Raw genomic sequence first — 15,435 nt, forward strand, 5'->3', positions numbered from 1 at the left:
TTTGATATGAACGTTCTGCCCCCCCATCTCTCCCATTCCCTCTGTATCTGTCCTTTATCCTTTCTCTTCTACCCCCCCCCCCATTCACTTTCTCTTTCTTATATCTGTTCTTATTGACTCTTATTGACTCTCCCTTGTACTTATCCTTTTATCCCTTACCTTCTCCCTCCCTTCTATCCCATTCACTTTCCCCATCACACTATTCTATTCTATTCTATTCTCTCCTTTTCTTTGATTTTATTTTCCTCCCTCATCTCTCTCTCTCTCTCTCTCTCTCTCTCTCATTATCTTTCAGTTCTTTCTCTCTCTCTCTCTCTCCCCCCTCAGCTCTCACATTTACTGTATTTTTAGTTCTTTCCTCTCATTTCTCCTCTTTCATGTTCTTCTCTTTCTTATTTATGTTTCCATTAACCCTCCCCCCCCCCAGTCTTATATTCACTCTCTAACTCCCATTCTCTATCACTCTCTCATTCACTCTCATTCTTTTCTCTTCCTGCCTCTCATTTGCTGTCCCCAATATTCTCTCTCATTCTCCCTTTGTCTCCCCTTTATACTTCTCTCTCACTTGTTCTTTCTTTTCTCTCTGCCTCTGTTGCATTTATTTGTCTCATTATATTTCTTTTCCCCCCCACTGTCTCTCTCTCTCTCTGTGCAGCTGTCTCTCCCAGTCTCTCGGTACAGTCGCACATACAAAGTCACAGTATATAAGTATATAAGTCACTATTAGTTGTTGCTGCCAGAGAAGGATAATAACGCATTGCGGCGCTTTTCCCAATGTATCAATGTGAATAGTGAATGTCGGGCCGGGAAGCGCTAATGTCGGGCCGGGAAGCGCTAATGTCGGGCTGGAGCCCGAGTCGCAGGACGATTCCCCCATGTGAGGGTCTGGGCTCAGGCCGAGTCGGTGCGTCTGTGCAGCAGAACTAAAGCCACAGGCCAAGGGGCAAATAACGGGGCAGGGGCAGGAATTGACTTGTGCAGCAGCTCTGAGTTCCCCTTCACTAAATGTCTGACCTGCCATAAACCCCTCAGCCCCGGCACCGGGCACACAGCGACCTGCACACATACACTGCGATTTCTGCCAATGAATGCCGACTGCTTATGTACTATCCTTATGTACTATCCTTATGTACTATACTTATATAAACTTTCCATTCGCTTTATCGGGTGCGAAATATAGTGCTGAACTATCTTGGGCAGTCCCACCTATATGAATTAAAAAATAAAGAAAAAAATATTTTAGTAGATGATAGATAAGAAGAATACAAGCGTTTCGATGATTTAAGGAGAATCATACAATAGAGTTAATTACATAACAGATTTATGCTTTGCTGTATTCACATAAATATATAAATGTCCTTCCAAATCTGTTCTATCTAATCTATCTATCTATCTGTCTATCTATCTATCTATCTATCATCTATCTATCTATCATCTATTATCTATCTATCTATCATCTATCTATCTATCTATCTATCTATCTATCTATCTATCTATCTATCTATCTATCTATCTATCTAATCTATCTATCTATCTATCTATCTATCTATCTATCTATCTATCTATCTATCTATCATCTATCTATCTATCTATCTATCTATCATCATCTATCTATCTATCTATATCTATCTGTCTGTTTATCTATCTATCTATCTATCTATCTATATCTATATCATCTATCTATCTATCTATCTATCATCATCTATCTATATCTATCTGTCTATTTATCTATCTATCTATCTATCTATCTATCATCTATCTATCTATCTATCTATCTATCTATCTATCTATCTATTAATTATCTATCTATCTATCTGTCTATCTATCTATCATCTATCCATCTATCTATCTATCTATCTATCTATCATCTATCTATCTATCTATCTATCATCTATCTATCTATCTATCTATCCATCTATCTATCTATCTATCTATCTATCATCTATCTATCTATCTATCTATCTATCTATCTATCATCTATCTATCTATCTATCATCTATCATCTATCTATCTATCTATCTATCTATCTATCTATCTATCTATCTATCTATCTATATCTATCTATCATCTATCTATCTATCTATCATCTATCTATCTATCTATCTATTAATTATCTATCTATCCATCTATCTATCATATCTATCTATCTATCTATCTATCTATCTGTCTATCTGTCTATCTATCTATCTATCTATCATCTATCTATCTATCTATCTATCTATCTATCTATCATCTATCTATCTATCTATCTATCTATCATCTATCTATCTATCTATCTATCATCTATCTATCTATCTATCTATCTATCTATCTATCTATCTATCATCTATCTATCATCTATCTATCTATCTATCCATCTATCTATCTATCTATCTATCTATCTATCATCTATCTATCTATCTATCATCTATCTATCTATCATCTATCTATCATCTATCTATCTATCTATCTATCTATCTATCTATCTATCATCTATCTATCTATCTATCTATCTATCTATCTATCTATCTATCTATCTATCCATCATCTTTCTCTGTCTATTATCTATCTGTTTAATAATAACAATACCGCTCCTCTCAGCTAATCTGTCAGTCAGTGGGACGCCCCGTGAGTGTCACTGTGAGTGGCACAATTCTGCCCATGTATCACACCCCGGCGCAGAGAGTATCTCTCAGTAACCAGTAATAGGGATGGGTTCCAAGCCTCTCTAATCAGTAATGGGATAATCATTGTCTAAAAGGGAGATTAGTGTCCCAGGGATATTGTACTGAATTAGACCGGGGGGGGGGGGTTGGGGTCTGTCAGTCACCTTCTCAGCTATTTTGATCTTTCTCACCTAGTGGCTCACTTGTTTTGCACTTGGTATCTCTGCCCTAGTGCCTCCATTGTTCCGCATTCCCTATCTCTCCCCTAGTGGATCACTTGTTTTGCACTTGGTATCTTTTTCAGTTCTGCACTCTATATCTCTCCCCTAGTGGCTCAGTCATTCTGCACTCTATATCTCTCCCCTAGTGGCTCAGTCATTCTGCACTCTATATCTCTCCCCTAGTGGCTCAGTCATTCTGCACTCTATATCTCTCCCCTAGTGGCTCAGTCATTCTGCACTCTATATCTCTCCCCTAGTGGCTCAGTCATTCTGCACTCTATATCTCTCCCCTAGTGGCTCAGTCATTCTGCACTCTATATCTCTCCCCTAGTGGCTCAGTCATTCTGCACTCTATATCTCTCCCCTAGTAGCTCAGTCATTCTGCACTCTATATCCCTTCCTAGGGGCTCAGTCATTCTGCACTCTATATCTGTCCCCTAGTGGCTCAGTCATTCTGCACTCTATATCCCTTCCTAGGGGCTCAGTGTTCTGCACTTTATATCTCTCCCCTAGTGGCTCAGTCATTCTGCACTCTATATCTCTCCCCTAGTAGCTCAGTCATTCTGCACTCTATATCTCTCCCCTAGTAGCTAAGTCATTCTGCACTCTATATCTCTCCCCTAGTAGCTAAGTCATTCTGCACTCTATATCTCTCCCCTAGTAGCTAAGTCATTCTGCACTCTATATCTCTCCCCTAGTAGCTCAGTCATTCTGCACTCTATATCTCTCCCCTAGTAGCTCAGTCATTCTGCACTCTATATCTCTCCCCTTGTGGCTCAGTCATTCTGCACTCTATATCTCTCCCCTAGTAGCTCAGTCATTCTGCACTCTATATCTCTCCCCTAGTAGCTCAGTCATTCTGCACTCTATATCTCTCCCCTTGTGGCTCAGTCATTCTGCACTCTATATCTCTCCCCTAGTAGCTCAGTCATTCTGCACTCTATATCTCTCCCCTAGTAGCTCAGTCATTCTGCACTCTATATCTCTCCCCTAGTAGCTCAGTCATTCTGCACTCTATATCTCTCCCCTAGTAGCTCAGTCATTCTGCACTCTATATCTCTCCCCTTGTGGCTCAGTCATTCTGCACTCTATATCTCTCCCCTAGTAGCTCAGTCATTCTGCACTCTATATCTCTCCCCTAGTAGCTCAGTCATTCTGCACTCTATATCTCTCCCCTAGTGGCTCAGTCATTCTGCACTCTATATCTCTCCCCTAGTAGCTCAGTCATTCTGCACTCTATATCTCTCCCCTAGTGGCTCAGTCATTCTGCACTCTATATCTCTCCCCTAGTGGCTCAGTCATTCTGCACTCTATATCTCTTCCCTAGTGGCTCAATCATTCTGCACTCTACATCCCTTCCTAGGGGCTCAGTCATTCTGCACTCTATATCTCTCCCCTTGTGGCTCAGTCATTCTGCACTCTATATCTCTCCCCTAGTGGCTCAGTCATTCTGCACTCTATATCTCTCCCCTAGTAGCTCAGTCATTCTGCACTCTATATCTCTCCCCTTGTGGCTCAGTCATTCTGCACTCTATATCTCTCCCCTTGTGGCTCAGTCATTCTGCACTCTATATCTCCCCCCTAGTAGCTCAGTCATTCTGCACTCTATATCTCTCCCCTAGTAGCTCAGTCATTCTGCACTCTATATCTCTCCCCTAGTGGCTCAGTCATTCTGCACTCTATATCTCTCCCCTAGTGGCTCAGTCATTCTGCAATCTATATCTCTTCCCTAGTGGCTCAATCATTCTGCACTCTATATCTCTCCCCTAGTGGCTCAGTCATTCTGCACTCTATATCTCTCCCCTAGTGGCTCAGTCATTCTGCACTCTATATCTCTTCCCTAGTGGCTCAATCATTCTGCACTCTATATCTCTCCCCTAGTGGCTCAGTCATTCTGCACTCTATATCTCTCCCCTAGTGGCTCAGTCATTCTGCACTCTATATCTCTTCCCTAGTGGCTCAGTCATTCTGCACTCTATATCTCTCCCCTAGTGGCTCAGTCATTCTGCACTCTATATCTCTCCCCTAGTGGCTCAGTCATTCTGCACTCTATATCTCTCCCCTAGTGGCTCAGTCATTCTGCACTCTATATCTCTTCCCTAGTGGCTCAATCATTCTGCACTCTATATCTCTCCCCTAGTGGCTCAGTCATTCTGCACTCTATATCTCTCCCCTAGTGGCTCAGTCATTCTGCACTCTATATCTCTTCCCTAGTGGCTCAGTCATTCTGCACTCTATATCTCTCCCCTAGTGGCTCAGTCATTCTGCACTCTATATCTCTCCCCTAGTGGCTCAGTCATTCTGCACTCTATATCTCTCCCCTAGTGGCTCAGTCATTCTGCACTCTATATCTCTCCCCTTATGGCTCAGTCATTCTGCACTCTATATCTCTCCCCTAGTGGCTCAGTCATTCTGCACTCTATATCTCTTCCCTAGTGGCTCAGTCATTCTGCACTCTATATCTCTTCCCTAGTGGCTCAGTCATTCTGCACTCTATATCTCTCCCCTAGTGGCTGTCATTCTGCACTCTATATCTCTCCCCTAGTGGCTCAGTCATTCTGCACTCTATATCTCTTCCCTAGTGGCTCAATCATTCTGCACTCTATATCTCTTCCTAGGGGCTCAGTCATTCTGCACTCTATATCTCTCCCCTTGTGGCTCAGTCATTCTGCACTCTATATCTCTCCCCTAGTGGCTCAGTCATTCTGCACTCTATATCTCTTCCCTAGTGGCTCAGTCATTCTGCACTCTATATCTCTCCCCTAGTGGCTCAGTCATTCTGCACTCTATATCTCTCCCCTAGTAGCTCAGTCATTCTGCACTCTATATCTCTCCCCTAGTAGCTCAGTCATTCTGCACTCTATATCTCTCCCCTAGTAGCTCAGTCATTCTGCACTCTATATCTCTCCCCTAGTGGCTCAGTCATTCTGCACGCTATATCTCTCCCCTAGTGGCTCAGTCATTCTGCACTCTATATCTCTTCCCTACTGGCTCAGTCATTCTGCACTCTATATCTCTCCCCTAGTGGCTCAGTCATTCTGCACTCTATATCTCTCCCCTAGTGGCTCAGTCATTCTGCACTCTATATCTCTTCCCTACTGGCTCAGTCATTCTGCACTCTATATCTCTCCCCTACTGGCTCAGTCATTCTGCACTCTATATCTCTTCCCTACTGGCTCAGTCATTCTGCACTCTATATCTCTCCCCTAGTGGCTCAGTCATTCTGCACTCTATGTCTCTCCCCTCACAAAGATGAGATTTTCCCTGTTGGCATGGTTACCAAACACCTGGTTCTCTCCATGATTCGGCCAATCACACACTGGACCAAATGGAGCTGACCTGATCACTATGAATGGATTACATTGCAGCCTATAGAGACCCAACGGAACAAAACCACTGATCAATTGGCTTATACAGGGGACAGTGCTTCCAACCTGCTCAGGATCCTGACAGTTTGCACTGGGGCTGCCAGTTGGCAGGCGGAATGGCACAACAGATTAAAGTGGGACTGGGCCTGTAGTTCAGGGGATGGGGCAGGTTGGACGCCCCATATAAACCATATAACCAGTCCATGCCGTGTTGGCAGATAAGGGGGGGTCGCCTCTTCACTTGCTGCTGTTCTGGTCGTTTGAGCACAATTCATGAGAATAGACAGACGCCCATTCCATGGGTGCCCCCTGTGCCCGCTCTGCATCCCTCTGGGTGTTCTGGGGATCGGGGCCCTCCTGCTGTTGGCACGTTGCTCAGAGAGGTTCATTCTGCAGTTTCCAGATGCTGCTGAACTACAACTCCCATCATCCCACTGATCTCTCGGTGCCAGGGATGGTTTGGACTCTAATTTGCTGCATTTTTGGGAGGCGAGTCAGTGGGGATTGCGTGTTTGGGGCCCAATTATCCTGCGCTCCCTGCAGGCTGTACAGCCGCCATTAGCAAAGGGGCAATTTACAGATTAAACATGGAAACTATTTGTCTTCTTATCCTTCATCCTGTAAATCAGCCAAATATACAGCGGCTTCCAGGCACCCAGGCACCCAGGCAGTTATTTTATCATTATTACTACAGATCTGCAATATATCTAAAACAAATCAGTTGGGGGAAGCCTAAATAATAATGTTGTTTAAGGAGAATTACATTTACTGACAGTGGGGGGGGGGGGAGAATAAACTGGGGTTTTGCATTATAAAGCCCTGTGCAATGGGGGAGATACGGGGCGGCAGATATTCTCTCGTCTTCCATGAATCCCATGTGCTGCTTGGCTGCCCCCACATGGTGAGATGGTGAATGGCAACTCCATTTATGAAAAATTATTTTTCCTACTAGCAGCACTGATATACTGTATTCTGAAGTGCTGTATAGTCCCCTGAGCCAGTGAGCTTACAATCTAAGGTCCCTATCACATTCCCATCAGCCCCTGCCCCAGTGAGCTTACAATCTAAGGTCCCTATCACATTCCCATCAGTCCCTGCCCCAGTGAGCTTACAACCTAAGGCCCCTATCACATTCCCATCAGTCCCTGCCCCAGTGAGCTTACAATCTAAGGTCCCTCTCACATTCCCATCAGTCCCTGCCCCAGTGAGCTTACAATCTAAGGCCCCTATCACATTCCCATCAATCCCTGCCCCAGTGAGCTTACAATCTAAGGTCCCTCTCACATTCCCATCAGTCCCTGCCCCAGTGAGCTTACAACCTAAGGTCCCTATCACATTCCCATCAGTCCCTGCCCCAGTGGAGCTTACAATCTAAGGTCCCTATCACATTCCCATCAGTCCCTGCCCCAGTGAGCTTACAATCTAAGGTCCCTATCACATTCCCATCAGTCCCTGCCCCAGTGAGCTTACAATCTAAGGTCCCTCTCACATTCCCATCAGTCCCTGCCCCAGTGAGCTTACAATCTAAGGCCCCTATCACATTCCCATCAGTCCCTGCCCCAGTGGAGCTTACAATCTAAGGCCCCTATCATATTCCCATCAGCCCCTGCCCCAGTGAGCTTACAATCTAATGTCCCTATCGCATTCCCATCAATCCCTGCCCCAGTGAGCTTACAATCTAAGGTCCCTCTTACATTCCCATCAGTCCCTGCCCCAGTGGAGCTTACAATCTAATGTCCCTATCACATTCCCATCAGTCCCTGCCCCAGTGGAGCTTACAATCTAAGGTCCCTATCACATTCCCATCAGCCCCTGCCCCAGTGGAGCTTACAATCTAAGGTCCCTATCACATTCCCATCAGTCCCTGTCCCAGTGAGCTTACAATCTAAATTCCCTATGACATTCCCATCAGTCCCTGCCCCAGTGAGCTTACAATCTAAGGTCCCTATCACATTCCCATCAGTCCCTGTCCCAGTGAGCTTACAATCTAAGGTCCCTATCACATTCCCATCAGTCCCTGCCCCAGTGAGCTTACAATCTAAGGTCCCTATCACATTCCCATCAGTCCCTGTCCCAGTGAGCTTACAATCTAAGGTCCCTATCACATTCCCATCAGTCCCTGCCCCAGTGGAGCTTACAATCTAAGGTCCCTATCACACTCCCATCAGTCCCTGCCCCAGTGAGCTTACAATCTAAGGTCCCTATCACATTCCCATCAGTCCCTGCCCCAGTGGAGATTACAATCTAAGGTCCCTATCACATTCCCATCAGTCCCTGCCCCAGTGAGCTTACAATCTAAGGTCCCTATCACATTCCCATCAGTCCCTGCCCCAGTGAGCTTACAATCTAAGGTCCCTATCACATTCCCATCAGTCCCTGCCCCAGTGAGCTTACAATCTAAGGTCCCTATCACATTCCCATCAGTCCCTGCCCCAGTGGAGCTTACAATCTAAGGTCCCTATCACATTCCCATCAGTCCCTGCCCCAGTGGAGCTTACAATCTAAGGTCCCTATCACATTCCCATCAGTCCCTGCCCCAGTGGAGCTTACAATCTAAGGTCCCTATCACATTCCCATCAGTCCCTGCCCAAAAGAGCTTGCAATCTAAGGTCCCTATCACATTCCCATCAGTCCCTGCCCCAGTGAGCTTACAATCTAAGGTCCCTATCACATTCCCATCAGTCCCTGCCCCAGTGAGCTTACAATCTAAGGTCCCTATCACATTCCCATCAGTCCCTGCCCCAGTGGAGCTTACAATCTAAGGTCCCTATCACATTCCCATCAGTCCCTGCCCAAAAGAGCTTGCAATCTAAGGTCCCTATCACATTCCCATCAGTCCCTGCCCAAAAGAGCTTGCAATCTAAGGTCCCTATCACATTCCCATCAGTCCCTGCCCCAGTGAGCTTACAATCTAAGGTCCCTATCACATTCCCATCAGTCCCTGCCCCAGTGGAGCTTACAATCTAAGGTCCCTATCACATTCCCATCAGTCCCTGCCCCAGTGAGCTTACAATCTAAGGTCCCTATCACATTCCCATCAGCCCCTGCCCCAGTGAGCTTACAATCTAAGGTCCCTATCACATTCCCATCAGTCCCTGCCCCAGTGGAACTTACAATCTAAGGTCCCTATCACATTCCCATCAGTCCCTGCCCCAGTGAGCTTACAATCTAAGGTCCCTATCACATTCCCATCAGCCCCTGCCCCAGTGAGCTTACAATCTAAGGTCCCTATCACAGTCACACACAGTAGGGTCAGTTTATCAGGAGCCAATTAACCTGCCTGTATGTAACTGATGGAGGAAACCCACAGGCAGAAAACATACAGACTCCCTGCAGACAGTGCCCTTGCTGGAATCGAACTTCGGGCCTCAGTCCTGCAAGGCAGCAATGTTATAAACACTTAATTTCATACAAAACTCTATTCAGTTCTCTAATCTGTTCCTTCGGGAGGCTACAAATAGTGGCTCTGCAGGGGCACCCCATGACCTGCTAGTCCCCCCCCCTACCCACTGGATAGTCTGAACCCCACCAACCACCCCTGGCCCATTGCTTCCCCCTCCAAATGTGCCCCCAAGCATTGAATCTCTCAGGGGCAGTAGGAGGAAAGCCCTTGGGGTAGAAGTGGGACTCTGGTGGGACACAGAGGGTTAAAGGGTGCCATTCCTACAGGGACCAGGTGCTGTTATTTTACTTTCTATTATTTAGGGTCTAAAGATCAAAGATCCAATTGAGTTGGGTCCGACAGAAACAGAAGGACTTTTATCTCAAACCGTGGCTGCCCATCTGCCCCGGGGCAATTTCAGGACCAATGATGCCCACCCCGAGCCATTAATACATCAGCTATTGGTCCCAGTGAGGAGCCGTTCCCTCGTGCTGCACCTGATGCTGGAGGGGAGGCAAATGTTACATCAAAGCCGAATTCTATTTCCTTCCAACGAGCCTCATTATTGGCCGAGGTTAATCACTGGATCGGGCAGGAATTTTATCTCCATTCTTGATCTCCCAAATGTGAGGCCTAATATATGGGATAAGCAAGGGCCCCTGAGGTTGGGAAGGTCCAGCTCTACACCGGGCTCCTTCAGCTTAATGATACGTGCAATGGGCAGAAACAATAAGTTATATATTCTTCATAAATACAGCATGTCCGGCAGTCTCCCAAGGGATCTGTGAATTAATTCTGTGTGTCAGTGGCACTGCACATGCTCAGAGGACTCTAGGATAAACTCAGTGGTAATTGGAAATCATATTATATTAAAGGCTGCTATGAAATCAGTTTTGTATTGTGACTTTTATATTCTATAGAAACTGGACAGAAGCCCAGAGCCTGTGCTGGGGATCAGCAGAACAGAAGATGGGGGGCTACTGGGGGCTGTGGTTGCCTTGGGCTGGTACAGAACCCCAAAACATAATGTGTAGCAATTCTATCCTGCTGCTAATTCCTCCTAAAGGCTAATGCCCCACAGAGAGATTAGTGGCCCACCGTGGGTGAATATTCTCTATTCGTAAAAACTAAGCAACCGGGGATTCACTGCTGCCAGTGGAAAGGCATTGCGGGAAGATTAGTTGCCCACAGTAGTACAGGTATATCTCAGGCAACTAATCTCTCCATTGGGCTTAGCCTTAAAGGAACAGTAACACCAAAAAATCAAAGTGTATAAAAGGAACTACAGTATAATGTACAGTTGCCCTGCACTGGTGCAAGTGGTGTAACTGCTGTGTAGCCATGGGGGCAGCCATTTAAAAGAGAAAAGGCAATGGTGTTTTATCTGTTATCTGCTATGTAACCTGTGCCTTTTCTCCTTTTTCCAGCTTGAATGGCTGCCCCCTTGGCTACACAGCAGCTTATTATATAACTATAGAAGTGTTTCTGAAGCAAATGTGCAAATGTTACCAGTGCAGGGCAACAGTGCATTGTATTATGATTACTTAAAAACATTTTTATTTTTTGGTGTTACTGTTCTTTTAAAGAGGGTCTTCATAATAACTGGGTTTTAAAAAAACAAAAAAACAAAACCCAAATAAGTTAAAAGACGAAGAGAGAGAGAAATGCTGAGAGCTAAGAGAGGGGTAAGAGAGGGGTAAGGGCTGAGTGAGCTGAGAGAAGGGAGAAAGGGCTAAGAGAGGGGTCAAATGAGAGCTGAGACAGGGGAGATAGGGCTGAGAGAGCTGAGACAGGTGAAATAGGGGAGAGAGAGCTGAGACAGGTGAGATAGAGGAGAGAGAGCTGAGATAGGGGAGAGAGGGCTGAGAGAGCTGAGATAGGGGAGAGAGAGCTGAGACAGGGGAGAGAGAGCTGAGACAGGGGAGAGAGGGCAGAGAGAGCTGAGACAGGGGAGAGAGGGCAGAGAGAGCTGAGACAGGGGAGAGAGGGCAGAGAGAGCTGAGACAGGGGAGAGAGGGCTGAGAGAGCTGAGACAGGGGAGAGAGGGCAGAGAGAGCTGAGACAGGGGAGAGAGGGCTGAGAGAGCTGAGACAGGGGAGAGAGAGCTGAGACAGGGGAGAGAGAGCTGAGACAGGGGAGAGAGGGCTGAGAGAGCTGAGACAGGGGAGAGAGGGCTGAGACAGGGGAGAGAGAGCTGAGACAGGGGAGAGAGAGCTGAGACAGGGAGAGAGAGCTGAGACAGGGAGAGAGCTGAGACAGGGGAGAGAGAGCTGAGAGAGCTGAGACAGGGGAGAGAGAGCTGAGACAGGGGAGAGAGAGCTGAGACAGGGGAGAGAGAGCTGAGACAGGGGAGAGAGAGCTGAGAGAGCTGAGACAGGGGAGAGAGAGCTGAGACAGGGGAGAGAGGGCAGAGAGAGCTGAGACAGGGGAGAGAGGGCTGAGACAGGGGAGAGAGGGCTGAGAGAGCTGAGACAGGGGAGAGAGAGCTGAGACAGGGGAGAGAGGGCAGAGAGAGCTGAGACAGGGGAGAGAGAGCTGAGACAGGGGAGAGAGAGCTGAGACAGGGGAGAGAGGGCTGAGAGAGCTGAGACAGGGGAGAGAGGGGCTGAGACAGGGGAGAGAGAGCTGAGACAGGGGAGAGAGAGCTGAGACAGGGGAGAGAGAGCTGAGACAGGGGAGAGAGAGCTGAGAGAGCTGAGACAGGGGAGAGAGAGCTGAGACAGGGGAGAGAGAGCTGAGACAGGGGAGAGAGAGCTGAGAGAGCTGAGACAGGGGAGAGAGGGCTGAGACAGGGGAGAGAGGGCAGAGAGAGCTGAGACAGGGGAGAGAGGGCTGAGACAGGGGAGAGAGGGCTGAGAGAGCTGAGACAGGGGAGAGAGAGCTGAGACAGGGGAGAGGAGGGCAGAGAGAGCTGAGACAGGGGAGAGAGGGCTGAGACAGGGAAAGAGAGAGCTGAGAGAGCTGAGACAGGGGAGAGAGAGCTGAGACAGGGGAGAGAGGGGCTGAGAGAGCTGAGACAGGGGAGAGAGAGCTGAGACAGGGGAGAGAGAGCTGAGACAGGGGAGAGAGAGCTGAGAGAGCTGAGACAGGGGAGAGAGAGCTGAGACAGGGGAGAGAGGGCTGAGAGAGCTGAGACAGGGGAGAGAGAGCTGAGACAGGGGAGAGAGGGCTGAGAGAGCTGAGACAGGGGAGAGAGGGCTGAGACAGGGGAGAGAGAGCTGAGACAGGGGAGAGAGGGCTGAGAGAGCTGAGACAGGGGAGAGAGGGCTGAGACAGGGGAGAGAGAGCTGAGACAGGGGAGAGAGGGCTGAGACAGGGGAGAGAGAGCTGAGACAGGGGAGATAGGGGAGAGAGAGCTGAGAGAGCTGAGACAGGGGAGAGAGAACTGAGGGATTCCACGTTCGGTAATGTGATTTCTCATTAACAGATGGGGGGGGGTAATAACTAACTGGGAATCAGTTACACAGACCAGTGCCCTTATCTGACTAATCTGCCCGTTAGTGTTTGTTGTGATTAGTCTCATGACCGCTCATTTAGGAGGAACTGAGAGAGTGGAACCAACAGAACCGTGGGGGGAGTCACAGTGAGAGGGGTGCGGTGCCCCCATCTGATTCCTGGGAACCATATGCCGGGGGGGGGGGGAACATAACTGGGGCCCCAGAATCATAACGCCAGTGAGGGAAGTGTTGAAAAAAAATAAATAAAATATATATATATAGTGTAACAATCATATATATATATATATATATACCTGTGGCCCTCCAGCTGCTGCTTCCCCCTGGCCCCCCATGTTTCTCCGAATCCCTTCTACTTCTGGTACCAACGTCAGGGCCATGCCTCTATATAGGAGCCTGGGCCGGCAGTTTGGGGCGGGGGGGTGTTCATACATATACATATATAGAAACCTTTTATTAAAGTTGCATTGGGCTGGATTTTCCTGTACAGGGGGCTCCTTGTTTGCAGTGAGGTCTCTTCTGTCTCCCATAATAACCTGACTCAGGTGAGATTCTGACCTTAAGTCCTGTGGGGCACTAGGCATTTTGATGGGCCAGTTGCTCTCAGAGAGAACCACTCCAATCACAGTATCCGGCCCTCAGAGGGATGTTTGCCTTTCACATAATGACTGGGGAAGGTACCAGCTATGGCAGAGGCCGGGGGTGTCAGGCAGGGACTGGTTGGTAACAGTTACTTCTGGACAAAACCCCTAGGGGGAAATCATAAAAAGAAGAGTAATATGTTGAGTTTTGCCTCTATGACAACAATGAACGATGGGTCCCCCCACAGGCCAAAGACATGCCTGCCAACGATGCCTGAAGACTTTGCAGCATTGCCATCTGTCAAGGATTTTAGAAGTGTGATTTCCTGCTCCCTGCATGTGCCCTCTAGTGGCAGAATGCAGAATATATTAACATTACATGTATTATTTGGGATTAAGTGACAGCTAGGGAGAATAACCTCTATAGGAATATATATACTAATAGTATGAGATGTACAGTGAGTGGGACAAGGGGCCACTGGGAGCCCAGGGGGGGGGGGCACATGGATCTCTTAATTCCTGTTAATTGATTGAAGCCGGGAGCAAGGAGAAGCCCCAAGATGGACAAACAGTGTCTGGATATGGCCGAGCGCGGATCCCAGGCTGAGATGGAATTTTTCCACCCCCCTCCATTAACTTGCAAAGTGTCCTAAATAATTATCCATTAAAGTCCCAAGTGGCCCCGGACAGGACAGTTTACCAGGGAAGTGATTGCCGGCGACACTAATCTGGGTTAATCAGTCATTCCTGTTCATCCTAATGAGACAACCGCAGTTAAATATTATAGAGCGCCACTATGTGAAGGGTTGTGTGATCTGCGCCGTACACACCTGCACTTCTATTGCATCAGCTGATATTTGGCTTTCTGCCCCGCCCACTTATTATTCTGCCACGCCCACTTATTATTCTGCCCCTCCCACAACAGCCTCTGGCTGAAACATGAGCATCTACATTTATTCCATTCAATAACACAATACAATATACCACACACACGTCTGTGTACATCTGCGTTTATACATACTGTATGGGTGGGGGCTGCCATACTGGTTGCCTTTGTTGAGGCATTGTCTATAGCTGCCACTGACTGGTTAGTGGGTTTGGAAGTTATGGTTGTATAAGTGATCTTATTGGTTCAACTTGCAGTTTCAGCCTTGCCTAACGACTCCATGGATGATCATCCCATTTAGATTTCCTATTGGTCTATATTCATCCTAAAGAAGCTAAAAAGGGGTGTGGCCTGATGGACATGGGGGTGTGGTCTAATATGATTTTGATGCTGTTTAACTGGGCTCTTGGCCCTGGGTGGCAGATAATGGATTCTTGGCACAGAAATAACATAATAATAACTGAGGGATGGTACTTGGGGGGGGGGGGCTGTTTATACTCACAGACATTCTCTTTATGGAGCGGGGGGACATGAGGATAAGAAATGCAGATGAGATAAATATATCCCCTTTATCCCCAGAACACCCCCCCAGGCACCGGCTGCCCCTCTCTATCACTTTCCATGGCAGCAGAATAGGAAAGGAACAGTAAAGCGCAGGGCGGTGCTGCCATACGTCACTCTGGGGAAGGGGGGGGGGGGGCTACATACAGTAACAGCTGAGGGGAAATCAGGTTGGGCCTCCCTGGGGGAGTTCAAGGGGAAATGGGAACATTACTAAATTCAAATAATTGGTCCTGGCACAAGAGCTGACCATCTAGAAGCAGAATAAAGGCAGGGCCAGGGGGATCATTTGCAACCTATGAAGCCCCAGGCACATGAACTGGGTGGGCTCATTCC

Source organism: Xenopus tropicalis, chromosome 1 (assembly GCF_000004195.4).
Source record: "Xenopus tropicalis strain Nigerian chromosome 1, UCB_Xtro_10.0, whole genome shotgun sequence".
Lineage (NCBI taxonomy): Eukaryota > Metazoa > Chordata > Amphibia > Anura > Pipidae > Xenopus > Xenopus tropicalis.